We start from the raw sequence: 17,589 nt of genomic DNA, 5'->3' as shown, positions 1-17,589 counted from the left end.
AAAAGTTTGGTTTCACGATGACGAGATCAAAAATTTATGTTCGAATTTAGTAGAAAGCATGCCAAACCGAGTACAGGATCTATATCGAGCTAAAGGGGACATATTTCATATTAGATGGCTATACCATGCATGTAAGTTAACTTATAGTGATTAAACAACATTTGTGAAAAATGTTGAGCTTGTCCCAACTAATTTGCACACACACACACACACACACATATATATATATATATATATATATATATATATATATATATATATATATATATATATATATATATATATATATATATATATATATATATATATATATATATATATATATAATTTTTTTTTATATATATATATAGGGTAAACTAACCAGTGAAGGAACACTTAAGCTTCGCTTGCCTTTTAAAAAGTCATATTAATTTCAAAATTCGTAATTTCAGTTAAATGACAGTGTCAACATATTTGTTACTAATTGCAAACTATGCAAAAAAATTGTAGAGAACTTACATAATATTGTTTTAAAGTTTTGGAGGTTCAAATAACAAGTAGCAAGAAGACCCAGTGAAGGAACAGCTCTTACCAGTGAAGGAACACAAAATTGCCCAGTGAAGGAACACTTAATTTTGGTTATTTTTTAATGCTCTTTATGAATTTTTCAGCCATACAAATATATAAAAACAAGAATATTTGTGAAATTATAACAGACAAGTACTTGTAAAATGCTAACTTTTTTCTGTAATCATGAACTAGAAATTAAAGTGATGTTAAATAAAAAAATAAATAAATAAAATCATTCTTTCTTATAATTTGACAGTCAAATCTAAATCATTGTGTCATCCGATGCTGTTTATTATCATTATTATTTTATCACCTTTTTGTTTACTCTTTTTCCGCTTATTTCTTAAAGCTTTCTTTCTTTTTTAAGTATTTTTTCTTTCTTTTCCACTTTCTCTTGTTTTAACTTCTTTTAGATCTTTCAGCCTCTTGAAATTTTTGCCATTTCTCTGAAGTTAGTGCAAAAGGTAATTTATTCGTTTTTCTTCTTATTTGACCTTTCCTTTTATCATCAATTATTTGGCCAATGTAAATTGTTCTTCCAAACTTCTTCTGATTTTTCAGCAACATTTCTAGAATACCTTTCTCGAAAATAGACGGGGGAAAGGTGTCTTGAAGTTTGAGGCAAATCCATCTCTTGTTGACTTATATCTAGAGGATCTTTAGAAGTACTGATTTTACTTATAGAATCATTTCTTTTTTCTACTAAGAGAGGATCAGCATGCGGACTCATTTCAAATTCGATATCTAAGATGAATTCATTATCAATACTAGCTTCAGTTCCTAAGTTGACTTAACCAAGTGGTCTTCTTTTAATACGTACTTCTTTCATATTGAAAAAAGTACAGGCTCTTGGATATTTTCGATATTAGACTCTTCAGTCAATGCTGCGTTAAAAATTTGCAACATGCCTTGAGGGATTTTCTTCTCAAGCTTCAGAAGAAATTGAGTATCGTTTCTGTTTAACCCTGTTCTTTGTTGAGGAGCTTGCTTTTAAATTCTAACATTGTAAAGTAGTTCTTATAAATTATATAATCACGTTGTTATCCTATAATGTCTATAATCCTAAAAGCCAGCGAAAAAATTTTCTATTCAAATTTTTATGATTATATTTAATTAGTTTTCGATTTGTAAACATAGTTTATTTAGTTACCTAACATTTGATGTAACTACACACCCCATTAATAAATATAAATTATAATTTTTTCATAAATTAAGCTATTAAATTAACATTTTGAACTAACATTATTTCAGGAATTATTCATACAATTTTTAACAAAATTTCGGTTATCCTCTATATAGCAGAATTACTTATCCTAGAGTGATGTAAAATCATATTTCACACATTACTGTTCATTCACTGGAAGTATTTTTAGTGAAGGAACATGCCTGTTTCTTTACTGGTTAGAAGTTTGTTTTTTGTCTTTTAAACAGAATTTTGATGTATAATATGACTAAAAGTACAAGAAAATTAAAAAATTTCTTTTATTTTCATTAACTGGGAAATGAACCCAGTAAAGAAACACTTGTTCCTTCACTGGTTTTTCATCGTTTGGTGATCCAGTGAAGGAATATGCCTGTTCCTTCACTGGTTAGAAGTTGTTTTTTGTCTTTTAAACAGAATTTTGATGTATAATATGACTAAAAGTACAAGAAAATTAAAAAATTTCTTTTATTTTCATTAACTGGGAGAAAAACCCAGTAAAGGAACACTTGTTCCTTCACTGGTTTTTCATCGTTTGGTGATCCAGTGAATAAACACCCCCTTATCTCAGTACTTGATTATGCTATGGTGCTTTAAAAAAATAAAACGTAACTTAACTATATTTTGAATTCTCTTTTTCACAGTGAGAAAAATAAGACTACTACATGCAATTAATTCCACTTCTTACATATAAATACAAACACTCACCTTATAATTTTTTCAACGAAACAAGGTGCTGCAGAGATAATAACAGATTCAAAAATTTTTCCTGAGAAGTCTATTTGACCAGGTAATCCAAAATACTGCTAGATGACTTCCTATTGTTTGACAGTAAGCTATTGTTACCAATCAATCTAAAAAAAAACTTTCAAATTCTTATTTTTAATCAATATATATGAAATGTTCCTTCACTGGGTAGTGTTCCTTCACTGGTTGGTTTACCCTATATATATGTTGTTAGCCACTCATTCGGGAGCACCATATTAGGTGGGGTCCCTGAAAGTACTCCCACACTAAGGACAGACGGTACAGAGAATGAAAGAACATCCATGCCTCGTCCGGGATTCGAATCAAGGACCTTTCTGGTGTGAAGTCAGCTCTCTGATTACTACACATTCAGTTGGCGCATTAAGAATATAGTTAATTATATGTAAATAATATTAAGTCAAATGACTCGGACAATTTTTTTCCAAATGAAAATTGTTTTTTCTTTCTTTTTTTTTAATTTACAGACGTATTTATGTTATGGATGTAGCAGAAGCTTCATTTTTAAGTCCGTAATAAGTGGAGAACTCTAAAGGAAGTCAATGCTGCAAAATACACTAATAGATATGAATATGTTTTAGAGATACCAAATAGTAATATTCCTATTATTACGTTCCTTTTAATTGTCCACGAAAAAAAGTGGAACTTGCTGCGTCCGGATAGCTGAGAACAATACTAGTAAGAATTACAATAGACAATTGGATTAGTAAGACAATTACACTAATAGATATGAATGTGTTTTAGCGATACCAAATAATAATATTCCTATTATTACTTTATCTTTAATTATCAAAAAATCTGGTTGAATCCTCTATTGCCCGAATCCTATTACGAATTCGTAAACGTGAACAACTATGCAGAATAAAGTTACGATCAATACGATATAATATAATATAATATAATATAATATAATATAATATAATATAATATAATATAATATAATATAATATAATATAATATAATATAATATAATATAATATAATATAATATAATAAAATATAATATAATATAATATAATATAATTATATCCGTAAATAAATTTCAAATATTAGTTAGGGTGCACTATGCTTACAAAAACTTGAATATCTTACATATGCTTACATATGTAAAATGCTGATCCAAATTTATTTAGACAATGAATTCATTAAAATTCTTGACATTCAGCGTCTCATAGATAGGATAATAAATGGGACAATTTTATCACTTAATTATTATATTTTTTGAAATTTATTCATTTACGAAGCTATATAGTCTGGGTAAACATATTGATGGATTTTTTCCTTTGTTTGTCGATGTTTTCAGTTATAAGGAAAATTATATGATGTTTCTAGTTATAATGATAAGAAAAAAGATTTAAATAATCTTTAAAGCAAGCTTGTTGCATATAAATATTGTTTTATTAGAGTCTATCGGATTTTTTGAATGAAAAAATTCGAAAAAATTAATTATAGACGTATCCAACATTATGCCCAAAAATCCTAATACAGTAAATTTATCATTATAATGTGTAATAAATAAAAACAACTAGAAATGGTAAAAATTTAATAAATTGAATTTGAATTTTTAAATTATTTTATCGCTCTTGTGAATATTATGTATATATATATATATATATATCAAAATGTAGATAAAACAAGGGTAAAATTACAGAACAATGTAAAAAGGGGAAAAAAAGGAAAATAATAATAAAAATAACAAAAATCCGGGGGGTAAAAACCGAAGAAAAAAGACCATTTTTTTTAAAAAAAATCCGAAAAATAAAAGATATAATCTTTTTATCAGCCCACAATATTATATCTGCTAAAAAGAGTGCTTTCTAATATTGTATCAATATAGCCAAAGCAAAATATATCAATACAATAGCGTGAGGAGTACTCAAAAAATTTCAAAAAAATTGCAACAAATAAAATAGAACACAATAAGTAAAAATAACATGTAAAAACAGAAAATAAAATAGAAAGAAAAAAACAGAATAAAACATAAAACATATTCTATAAAGCGAGTAGCGAATTCAAATGAGCTTACATGAACGAGAAATTTTTCAAAAAAGATTTAAAATATTTTCGTAACAAGCCAGATTGCAAAAATTGAAAACAAAAGCGCAAATTGAGCTAAAAGCGTAAGTAGAGGAGTTTAGTATTAAAGTGCGTTCTTACTCCATTACTGAAGGGCGTTTGATTTGTTGGTTACCAAGGATTTTCTCCCCGGTTTTTTGTTACTTTTATTTTTATTATTATTTTCTTTTTTTTCCCTTTTTTCATTGTTCTGTGATTTTTCCCTTGTTTTATCTACATTTCGAACTTATTTTATGAGTTATGCTATATATATATATATATATATATATATATATATATATATATATATATGTAGCATAATATATAAATGCAAAAAACACGAAGAAAGTTAAGAAAAACGATAAGTTTCATTTATTGCGCATAAGCTGCAAGTAAACAGAACTCATTAGATAAGTTCAAAATGAAGATAATAAAAAGGAAAATTATAGACATATTAAAAAAAAGGGGGGGAATAATAATGAAAAAAAATAACAAACAACTGATTTAAAAAAAAAATATGATGATATTTTTTTTAAAAAAAAAACCAGAAAATAAAAGATATAATCTTTTCATCAGCCCACACGATTATATCCGCCAGAAATAGTGCTTTCTGATAATGTATCAATATAGCCAAAGCAAAATATATTAATACAATAGTCCTCATTTTGAACTTATCTAATGAGTTCTGTTTACTTGCAGCTTATGCGCAATAAACGAAACTTATTGTTTTTCTTAACTTTCTTCTTGTTTTCTTATATTTATTTATTTTGTTGTATATATATATATATATATATATATATATATATATATATATATATATATATATATATATATATATATATATATTCTTGGAATTGAATGGATCTTTTATTTCCTGTGAACAATGTCTGAATGCCCAAGTGTATTTAAGTGTTATCGCAGATAAGTACATCAAGTTATGTTAATGGTGTACCCTGCCGGGGATATATACTTTCAGCAAGACTACGCTCCTTGTCATACAGCTCGAATTGTCAGATGGATCGAAGAATATGATGGTGACTTTACCTTGCTTCGTTGGCCCGCACAATCACCAGATCAGATTGTTACTTAATTGATTTAAGTGTAGTTTTTAGTTGAAATATCATTTTTAAAGTGTCAGTTTTTGATAAAAGTTAAACAATCATAAGTATATTTTGCTTTTCTTTAAATTTTTTTCGGATTATCTAATTTAGATTATTCTTGGGGACGCAAATGTAGCGATTTAAAAAAAAATTTGCCAAATGTGGTAGGGGCTAAATGTGACGCTAAATGTGGTTTTCCATCATCATTTTCACACAATATTCCTTCACACTGGAATGAAATACTCTTTGCTTTCATAAAGGCTAACTTTTAAATTTAAAATTTTATTTATATTTTACAAAACATTGTAAAATATTACTAATTAATACAAAATATAAAGAAAACAATTTTGATTCATTTTTAAAAAATACAATTCATGACTAAATGTTAAAACTCAATTTATTTAATTTTTTTTTCTTTATTTAGACAATTATGCATCACTTGGTGAGTATTTTTGAATATTTAACAGATTTCAGTACTTTTATTTGCTTTCGTTCTGTGTTTGAGTTACAGCAAAACACAGAATTTTAAGCAATGACGTCATTCAGCTAAAATATTTGTAATTATAATAGTAGAAATACAAAAGAATAAATAACCCATTAGGACAGCTTTAATTCAACGTTATCAACCAAATCAGAGAGTCAGAAAATACTTTCGTTATCACCTCTAAATTGTTATGAAGAAAACACAATTGTGTGATATACTTTAACTTAATTAATACCTCTTTTAAATTGGAAACTTGTCTTTCAGATTCTTCAAGGAATCTCTTTAATTAACTCCTTAATTAAACATTCTTTTTTTAATAAAATATCTTCATAATTTAAATTTTTTCAATTATTCCTAGAAATATAATATTATAGTTACATAAAAATATTTTTCTTAATCTTTCCTGGTCCGGTTTATTACTATTACCATATGTCCTCCTATCTTAATTTTGGTACTGTAGTGTACGCATTCGCTACTAGTGTTCTTCGGATCATCATCAAGAGTTATTAAGGTAATCGACAACCTTTGGGACAAAAATTTTTAAAAATCAATATTTTCCACAATATTATTGCCATTTAAATTGTATATTAATTTAAAGAAAGGCGAGATAGAGGGGTAATTCTCCCTACAGGAAGTGCAATAACAGCGTTGACTGTCGAGGAAGAATTCTGTACTCGCTAATGTTTTGTAGTTTGCAGTATAGTGAGCTACCTTCGTTTTTTTCTTAAAAAGTAGTTTAGTGAGATAAAAAAAATCTGTAGTTTGTAACTTTTTTTCTTTTTTGGTACCACTTTTTTCGTTAGTTTAGTAAAGAAACAGGGCTCTAACATAAGTAATTTCTCGAATTTGATGGGTACAAATCTTCTCGGATCTTTCAATGAACGCAATTTAAAATGCAGCACCTGTGACAGTAAGTTAACAATATTTGTGCACTTAGAGTCACGTGTAACTAATATTTAAGCTAGCTATTACAAATAAAAGATATTTTATCTACAGGGCACGAAAAACCGCCCGTCCTCGGCGAACAATAATTCCTCGCGGACAACAAATTTCTCGAATCCGACGTCTGCGCGGACGGCCATTTTCTCGTTAATGTTCGTGATACATTTTCAATTTTTGTTATCGTACAAGAGTAAAACGCCTCACTTCTAAAATGACCCTCTAATCTAGAAATACAGCAACATACTGCGCATGGTGAAATTGATGTTTTCTCAATATGGGAGTATCGGTTGAAAGGGGCTTTTCAGCAATGAACTTACAAAAAAACTCATTGCTTACTGGTCTTAAACAAGAAGCGTTAAACGCAATTATGAACATCCACCTAAATGGAAAACCCCTTTCCGATTTCTGTGCAGAAACCTCTGTAAATCATTGACTTGATTGTGTAACTGACAAACGTCATACTTGATTCATTTAAAAAACACAGTACCCTTGGATAAATTGACATTCCAGATAACTTGACCTTTGTCATTTAAATTATTTCACAAAGGAAATAAATTATTTCATAAAAGAAATACTAGGTTTTACTATTAGTAACCTAGTATTTCTTTTATTACTGTATAATGTAATCCTAGTAACTACTTATTCATTGTGCAATTTATATAAATGTTAGTAATAAATAAGAGAAAATTATATTTTTATTCATATAGAAGCTACGGGTTAGTTTCAAAGGAGGACGGGTACATTAAAGGACAAGCCGTCCTCGGGGACGGGTAATATTTCTGAGTTTTTTCGAGCCCTGTTTTATCACTATTGTGATATTTTCACATGAGAATGTACATTCGTGAAACATTGATGTTACTTCAAGGGAAAGAAACATATTTTCGATGTACTTAATTTCTTAGAGGAAATAAAGAGGCATTAATAATCACTTAACGAAATTGAGCTGATGCACGTTAAAATTCTGTCGAGTCGCAAAGTCCTCCACGTTCCCATAACAAATCGGGTACTGGATTGGAGATCCATTGTTCTCTGATTCAGATCAAAATTACGATTTATGGATGAATGAATGGGTGTATGAATGGGTCCGCCTTAGAAACAGGTGTGACGTATGATGTGGCAGAAGTCGAATTCTTGACCATAGATGGCGCCATTGAAAAACAAGAATTCTGCCGTAAATTTGCTCGGTTTCACCAAGCAGGCTGGCCCGTGTGGCAAGTGGCATTAGAACCAACCATCCAACGGAATTGAGAGTATTTGATAATTTCCGAGCACTTCTTAAAATGAATGTTCGCTGTCGAGAAGGACTTAAAAAGTAGAAGATTAAATCAACAAATTCGAAATGTTTTAGAATTTAATCAAATGCTTTAGTTAGAATTTAATCAAATGCTGCAAACTGACTCATTTAAGCATGAATAAATATTTCTAAGTAATTCTGCAAGTTTAATATAGGCCAATTTTTTCTCAATTCCATTTTGAACATAATGTGTAAATTAAATTCTCCAGCAGTGTAAATTATACAAGTGTAAATTAATTTCTCCAGCAAAATTCGGTTCCGTTAAGTATTGAAGTAGTCACTACGTTTCGAAAGTAGTTTGTAGTTGCTACATTTAAAAAAAAGTATTTATAATTGTAGTTAACTACATTTGTAACTAGACATTTGTAGTTAAAGTAAAGTACAAAAATAATGTAGTTTTCAGAGAGCTATTTGAAACTGCATATTTCTTAACGACTCAGCCTGTATTTGTTCGTTTTAACCTTAATGCAATGTCACTTTAGTTTAAGCATTATCTTTAACGGTATAATTGTAGTTATAACTGATAACAATCTCTCCTCCGATGCGCACAATCTCATAAACACTGTAATCGTAGAGTGCACAAAAGAGTTGTCTTAGTTTTATTAGAATCGTTGCTTTAAATTAAAACTTCATAAAAAATATCGATGAAAACACATAAAAAACAAGTGTTATAAATGGGAAAATGGAGTATCGAAAAATTTATGCTAAGGATCTTTTTATTAATTTGTTGAATTTTGCAAAACTCTTTTGGAATTAAATTCTTCTTTAAATAATTTTGCAATTCTTGTGATCATTAATATTTATTAGAAGTACCCTAAGCTCTATTTGAGGTACATATCGCAAGAGCAAAAATTTTCCTCAACAAATCACAGTGTCCCTCAGGGGAAGTAAGGTCAATGTTACGATAAATGTAAGACAGTAAGTCGAACTTTATCCAAAATCATTTTATTTTTAGGTAGAATAGGCTAAGCGTTAAATCCTATCAAGTAGTTCTTATTATTTTACCATGATCTTGATGAAAATACTTTTAAATTCTAATAATTTCAAACTCAAGCAATGAATTTATACTAAATTCCACGCCGTAGACTTACCACCAAATTTATTAAAATGAAACTGCGATGCGAATTCTGCACGTTTTCGTAGTTTTCTTCTCCATGTATCGCAAATGCGCATAAGTTCCATCAAAAAATCCTCCACGAAGTCAAATATCTCCCAATACTTAATCCAGATGTACCCTTGTCATCTGGTTTGGGTTACAAATTACAAGGCTACAGAGTTGAATATTGGTAGTCGTAAACTCAGAATTGGGTCAGTTGCTAAACACCGGTTATAAAATAAAATAAAATAATAGAGTTCTCATAAACATAAACTTCAAATGCAAATTTTTAAATTCTATTTACTCAAAAAAAATTACTTTTGTGCTTCAAAAAAGGCCTTGACATTATGAAACTGTTGTTTTGTTGAAGAATACAAAAGCAATGCCGGTAAATAAAAAGTTTATAAAAATACAACCTGAGGAAATAACATGACGCACACACAGTGCTATGCAAAAGAAAATACAGCTTAAGCAGTCATCATAGCTAATGATGCGACCGAACGAACGAACCACACACTCAGGTAGAATGGTAGAAATAACGAGAACCTGGGTACAAAGTCGCGAAGCGGCTTTAACCCATTCATCGGAATTGCAGTAGCAACTTGGTACGTTCACTGCATCCAGTGAAGCAGGCAGGATGGGGGCCCTTACAGTTTACGCATGATGGAGGCTCACTTGGTTGTTTAGTGCAGGTGTAAGTGAAATGCGCTTTCGCATGCAGGCTCAGGGGCTGGGCAGTTTCGTTGGGTGTGCCCGAATTTCTGGCACCGGAAGCACTGTACTTGGAATCGGCCGCCGCGAAAGCGCTCGGTCCGTACCGGGAGATTGAGGATAGAACTGATGTTGAAAATTTCTCTATTAGGCTTGGAATCTGATTGGATCACAAGAAAGAGAGGGAGGAACCTAAGCTCCTGACCACACCTCCTCTTGAGTTGGATGATTTTTTCAAGCTTAAGTCCAAAGTTTTTAAGATATTTTTCTAATTCTGGAATACTGGAGTCTATTTTTAGTCCGCGGAACAGGGTTTTAATTTTTCTGGAATAAGTTGGAGGAGAGTCTATTGTAGGTTCTTTGGGAGCTGGCGTTCCCAGTATCGCCGGGGCTTTAGCTTCGACTTCCTGCTCCATAGGAATAGGGTTTTCTGTTAAGGTCTCTCTATCTGAATTGGAATCTGATATTTTACGTTTCTTATTCTTTTTCTTCTTCTTCTTTTTAGCTGGGAGGTTGATATTAGGAGTGTTGTCTGGTTTAGGATCGGTGGGTGGAGGCTGTGGCTTAACACAGGGAGCTGTAGTTTCTGGCCCTAAAAAGGGCCTGGTTCAGTCAGATGTTGGAGTATCAGGAACTTCTACTGCTTCGGGAGTCACGGTCTGCTGGGGAATGTCTGGCTCGGTTGAAATTTCAGTCTTTTCAGTAAACTCAGGCTTTGTAGTATCCGCAGTAGTTCATTGGTTCCTGATTTCCAAGTAGCGTTCGAGCATGAATTCAAGTCGATGTTGATTTTCGTACTCTAGTTCGTTGAGTCTCCTTCCTCTGTCGAGTTTGTCAGTAATATCCTACAGGCCGTCTTGGTGAATCGAGATCATTCTGTCGATGTTATCAGGAGTTGCTCTTTCACTGGCGTAGTCGCAGCTAGATCGAGAGTAGGGTAAGGCTTTGGGGTAGACATACGTTTGCCGCCTCGGCCGAGTCTGTGATAGGATGCCATGATAGCTGTGGAGATCGGTCACAACACAACCGTTCACCACGAAGATCTCATCTATCCACACACTCAGGCAGCTGCTTCAACTACTATATACGGATTTCCCCTATCGGGAAGTCGTTACACTAACTCGCGCAACTTACCTGAGAGAGGGAGGAAAAATGAGGTTTTGTTCGCATATTAACAGCAGAAACAAATATATTGCAATTCCAATTTGAAAGATTACAATATATTTTAGCTAAAAATCACAAATCTAAATATTTCTCTCTAAAATTTCAATATTTCTCTCTTCCAAATAGCGCATTTTCAAATAATTTAAACTTTTGCTATGAAGATTTCATTTTATCTCTGATTAATGTGTATTACTGTTGTGATTTCAATACATGCAAATAATATTTTATTTTAAGTAATAATTTTTTTTTTTAGTTGGACAATCATTAACCAGTGAGTAATTCGCTTTTGCATGAAATTATTGGATTAACTATGTAGAAGTATTCTTTAAACTCAAAACTAAATTCAAAACTCTAATCTAATTTTTATGCTAAAAACCATACTACGAAAGAAAATATACATTTTGAGAAATAAATATTTTGATTAACATTTTAGAAACGATACTTTTTATATTAGGGATAACTTTCGAGATTTATTTTACTTATCAAGGCTGCAATTAAATAAAGTACAGTGCATACTAATAACCATCTTCACTCGTTCAAGGGTCTAATCTTAAGCACAGTGAACCACCCTGATTAACTTTTGATCTAATGATTGGATCCTCACATTCTAGGACTCGATCTTAATGGCTGGGGGGTGGTAACGACAAATAAATAATATGCTAATTAATTAGTGCATACAATATTTTAAGTTGCTCAATGAGACACAAAAATTTGTTTTCTCTAAATAAACATAACTTTTTTTCAATGAATTCGGATTTTTGACCATCAAATCATAGGGGTTGGCCGCAATCTCGGAAATATGGACCCAATAGTTTGGTCAGGAGAAAGCTCCAAATTTTGGACCCAAGAATGTTTATTTTACTATTAGGGTATTTCGATATGTTTTGAGGATTTTTTAAGGGAATTAAAAAAAAAATTGCACACAGTTAAAAACTTTGCTAGTCCAAAGATAAATCCATGCAAAAAACAATTTTAATAAATATTTATTATTTTTTATTATTTTATTTAATAATGGTTGAAAAAAATTGAATTGTAAATTATGCAAATGTTTACATCATTTTAAAGAACATATTTTTTTTTGTTTTTTTGGTTAATGGCGGGCACTTGAGTCTATTCCCTATTGGCCTCAGAAATGCCAGATTTGCTACTCTCTTATCGTTACCCTGTGAGCACCTATTGGCTAAGCCATGGCATTGGAGTAGCATCGCCCACGTTATACAACCACAAACCCGTTTATAGAGCGGGTTGCATTCACACAGGAGAAAGGACGTAGAACACCGAAAGAGAGAGAGAGAGAGAAACATCCATGCCCTGAGCGGGATTCGAACCCGCAACCATCGGCTCAGCAGTCAGGCACGCTAACGACTTGGCCACCTGGTCGGCGTTAAAGAATATAATTGTACTTGGTAATATTCAAAATTTGATGGAAATCGGACAAATAGATCCTGAAAAATCAAATTTTAAATATCTGACTTTTTCCGGATTACAGTTAGTAGATTTTAACATAAAATATAGTTATTTTTTGCATGGGATAATCTTTGGATAAAAAAACTTTAATAATTGTGTTCAAACATTTTCCATTACTTAAAAAAATCTCGAGCTATGGTGAAATGCTCAAAAAGTAAAATTAGCATTAAACGGTCCAAACTTTGGTCTGCTCTCTTGACTAAACTATTAGGACCCTATTTCTCAAATTGCGACTACCCCCTTTATTTTGTGAGTTAAAAATGCGAATCCGTACATTTTAAGGAGTGTTTTTGTTATCCTCTGCGCTAATTAATTAGCATAATTGAGGTCACCCCTTTGAGCCAATAAGATTGACTCCTAGAACGTGAGGGTCAAAAGATCAAAAGTTATTAAGGGTAGTCAATTATTTTGGAGCACTATGCATCATTTATTTACAATAGACAATATTTTAACTTCAAAACTTAGACACAAAGACAATGAAACAATTTTAATTTAATTATTTTTATTTCAATAGCTTATTACATGCGAAAATTTTTAAATTTTAAAGTGGAACTTGTATTAAAGTTTACAATAATTTATTCAAATTCTTGAGATTTTACTCTAGAAACATCGTCGCTTTAAAACTATACCGTGGTAACTCAAAAAAGCAAGTTTCTCAGGAGAGCGATTTCTAACTTTTCAGGAACTTCCACCGCAGGTTGACTCGAAGCTATGGCGACTATTGCAAAATTGTTTACATTAAAAAAAAAACTGTTTCTTTTCATTTTTCAATGAACCAGGCCTGAATCCTGCAGCATTTCTAATTTTGCGGTAATTTCAAAATAAGTTAAGGTACTTTGAGTTGCAACACTTTTCTTTTATTAAAAACTTTTATTAAAAACATTTATTAAAAGTGGAGAGTTATTTCAAAATACAACAATGTTCTTCAAAATATCTTCCCGAATATTACATATTTCATTTCAAATTTTGATATACAACAGTGAAGGAAAAAAATCGCTCTCCTGAAAAACTTGCTTTTTTGAGTTACCACGGTATAGTTTCAAAGCGACGTTTTCTCCGCCAAGGTTTTGTTGCAACTGGCATACTGCTACACTATTCCCTAAAACCAAGATGGCGAATCGCGCCATTGCGATAACGATTTTTTCTGCTTTCTAAATTAATTTTATGGAACTATGAAGATAACACGTTGTTTCTATAAATGGGTAATTTTTTTACACAAAATGACCCAAATATCTCATTTTTCGATTTTTTTTTTTTTTTAGTTACTACGGTTTTAGTTTCAAAGTGACGACATATCTAAAGGGTTTAACATAGTAGCGAGTGAAACGAGAATGGTTTATTCAAAGCAAATCATATAAAAAAGCATAATTTTCTTCGGAGATCAGGGAGAGTCAGCAAACAGTGGATTCAGCTCATTAGTTCATATTTTTTTGACAATGTAACTATAAAAACAAAATTCCTAATTTCAGAAAACTGGGTGAAATAGTCACCGAAAAAGAACAATCTTACATATAAGAATTTCGAATTTAATTTATTCAGAAGACCTTGTTTTAGAAATGCTTAAAAATAATTAAAAAAAATATTGTCTTAGAATTCAGATTTTAAAAGAATACAATATTTCAAAACCTAAATTAATAAAATAAAATAAAAATACTTTTATCTTGCAGATGTGAATTTTTCAGTAATTCGAAATTCGCTACGCAATTTAGATGTATTACTGATGATAGTGTATTATTGTTGTAGTTTTAACTTTTTTTCTCATTAATAATATTTTAATTTTTTAGGAGTATTTTCGCGTAGATAGAAACAGAATCCTGATGACTAATGATACTGATTTATTGAACGCTCCTGACATATATGGAACAGAGGAAATGCGTTTCTTTTGAAACACAAGAACTTATATACAACTAAATAAGGAAGAGGAAATGATGTAATAGAAACTTCTAGACATTTCTAGAGGACATTCAAATAATTAATAAAATCTTAAACAACATATATATATATATATATATATATATATATATATATTTAAATTTTCTTCCATCTGGGAGGATAAAACTCCGAACCTGTGATTCGCCAGGGTAATGACTTTCACCGTTCGGCTACTCGGACACCAGGTCACAACATCCTCCTTAGAAAAAAAAACTTTGATCTCAATGCTTCACTTTATTTGATCTCTGGAACGGGACGTGGTGGTAGGACCTTGATATGCTATCTTACTCAGGTTTTATTTGGTGTTAAAGGCAAAATTTTGTTTTCAAATTATTCTAATTGTCAGGATGGATTTTAGTATAGTTTCATTCGCACAACGTTCACGGTGTCCATAGTTTAACCTTAGAAAAGGCTCGTTTTATACAATAAGATCCAAAATATTTTTCAATAATTTTTCAGACAATCCGACCTTTTGAACAGGTATAAAAATCCAAACAAGTTCTCTTGGTGTATAAGAGTCCAGTCGGTGATTTGCATTGTGTATAGAGTGTACGCAGACGAGCAAGTTACTTAGCTTCTTCGACTTTACAAGGAAATTGTTAGGATTCATTAGTTTTAAGCCCAAGCTGATGAAAAAAACATAGTGTTTAAAGTAGTTTCGGCCTCATAACCATGGAGAAGATAAAATGGCAAAAAACCAGTAGTTTCTTGTTTGGCGGTGATATAGGGGAAGGTGACGAAAGGTAAAATAATATCCCAGTCTTTTTGATCAACATATAACACAACACCACCAATAACATATCAGGCTACCTATTGTTAACTTATTCGCCTTGCATTGAGGAGAGCCGGGTTCGAATCCCAGTGATGGGTGATCGATGCAAATTCCACACCCGGCTTGCACCATCCACAGTGCTGATTTAAAATATCCTCAGTGGTAGACGGATCATGCGTTAGAGTCAATTTGCCATCAGGCTGACCGTAGGAGGTTGTCGTGGTCTTCCTCTCCATGGAACGCAAATGCTGGTTAGTTCCATTAAAAAAGTACTCCGCAGCTACGAAGTTCAACATTAGTAGTCGTAAACCCAAAAATTCGGTCTTGCTGTTCAACGACGGTTAAAAAATAACGAAAATCGTATTGTTAAATATTTCTGTTAGACCGTTTGTCTGAGGATGGTAGGCTGTGGTAGTAAGATATTTAACATTAGAATTTCAGTAATTCTTCTACCACTTTCGAAAGAAATACAGCTCCACAGTTTGAGATTAGGATTCCTGGAGAAGCATGCTTTTACAGAACATCTTCAAGAAGAAATTTCGCTATCTCTAAAGCTTCAGCATTGAGGAGAAAATTGTTGATTACGGTATTTTTTTTTAACTATCAGGAGTTGGTTTCGAGTAATAGAACTATTCTCAATGATCGGATATGTTTTTAATTTTGTGCATGATTTTGCTATGCTAATCATTACCGATTTATTGATTCTAACCCATCGGAAAGATGGGTCTTGGTTTGGATTTGATGACTTCCACACACTTTTCAACAGCGTTCAAGAGCAATAGTAAACAGTGCGTATGAGTGGTCATTGTTTTTTATTTTCATCAGCAGGCATTTTTCATGCATTTACATAATAATAATTTAAAGCATTTTCATATTCTTTTTTATTATTAACGTATAATTACTTGCTTGGTGGTGATTTCAATATTGTTGTTGTTCTCATCCCCATGACCAGCAGAGCTAGATCAGGTCCATAAGCTCGTTCGCTCTAAGAAAATCCAGCACCAACAGGGGGACTTGAAACAAGTCCTGCCTGGTAAGTCCCAGACAAGATAAAATGTGGTCAGGGGAGGCCTGGGCAGCAGAATACTTAGTGCAGAATTCGAAATGTTTGTTACCATCGATATAAGTCATATTTGACAGCTGTCCACTGAGGAAACTAGTAATGGCAGTTTGTTCTCGTCTACTGCTGCCCCGAGCCAAGGAGCCGCCTGGGCACCTACTCTGATACCATGAGTGTTTCGGCGGGACATTCCAAATGGCCGTATTCTTTGCCTTACAATTAGAAAAATGCTCCAAGTAAGTAAGAGGAGCGAGAGTCGTAATGGCCTCTTCAGCACCTGCTTTGGCCAAACAGTCAGCAATCTCATTTCCAGCTATATCGACATGTTGACCCAACTATTTTTGACCTAAAGTTTAGAAACGGTGAATTCCTGGTGTCTCACTATATCTGACACCAAGGAATTATCTTGTGTTGTTTCACTTAACTAATTTTGGTGCAAAGTAGTTAGCTACATTTTCAGAATCAAAATACTCTAAAATATTTAACAAAATCGGAAAATAAAATGACGCTAGATTGTGAGAAATGTGGAATTTCGAGTTTTAATTAGAAAAATGTTATTTGAATATTTTTTGTAACACCTATAATTCTACACATACTTTTTGAAACACCCAAACTTTGCTTTGCAAAATTTGTAAAATAATGACCCTTGGGTATTCTAAGAGTGTAACAACGTCACTAAAAGCACTATTGATGTAATAGTAATTGGTGCTGTTTAAATAAGGTACCACAAATATTACTATTCGTACCATGGTACCTACTATAAACGCTGTGATAATAAGTATTTTACATCTCTTAAAAAGGTACAAGAGCTGGGAAATTTATATATATATATATATATATATATATATATATATATATATATATATATATATATATATATATATATATATATATATATATATATATATATATATATATATATATATATATATATATATATATATATATATAAAAAATCCTGTTTGTGAAATTCAACACCATGAAGGAATCGTCATAAT

General features: G+C 31.4%; 1 protein-coding gene and 1 long non-coding RNA gene across 4 annotated transcripts in view; one reads left to right on the top strand and one right to left on the bottom strand.

The window, feature by feature from the left end:
* LOC107436814 (phospholipid scramblase 2) overlaps positions 1-17,589 on the bottom strand; it is a 102,226-nt gene that overhangs the window by 63,037 nt on the left and 21,600 nt on the right. The window lies entirely within an intron of this gene.
* Positions 5,736-14,813, top strand: LOC147806127 (uncharacterized). The gene is made up of 3 exons (XR_015428729.1): positions 5,736-6,111; positions 11,614-11,631; positions 14,612-14,813. It is a non-coding gene; the product is annotated as an uncharacterized LOC147806127 (long non-coding RNA).

The sequence above is a fragment of the Parasteatoda tepidariorum genome, chromosome 8, assembly GCF_982258835.1.
Source record: "Parasteatoda tepidariorum strain Cologne lab strain chromosome 8, Ptep-v5.0, whole genome shotgun sequence".
Lineage (NCBI taxonomy): Eukaryota > Metazoa > Arthropoda > Arachnida > Araneae > Theridiidae > Parasteatoda > Parasteatoda tepidariorum.
This window is presented reverse-complemented; position numbering and strand designations above follow the sequence as displayed.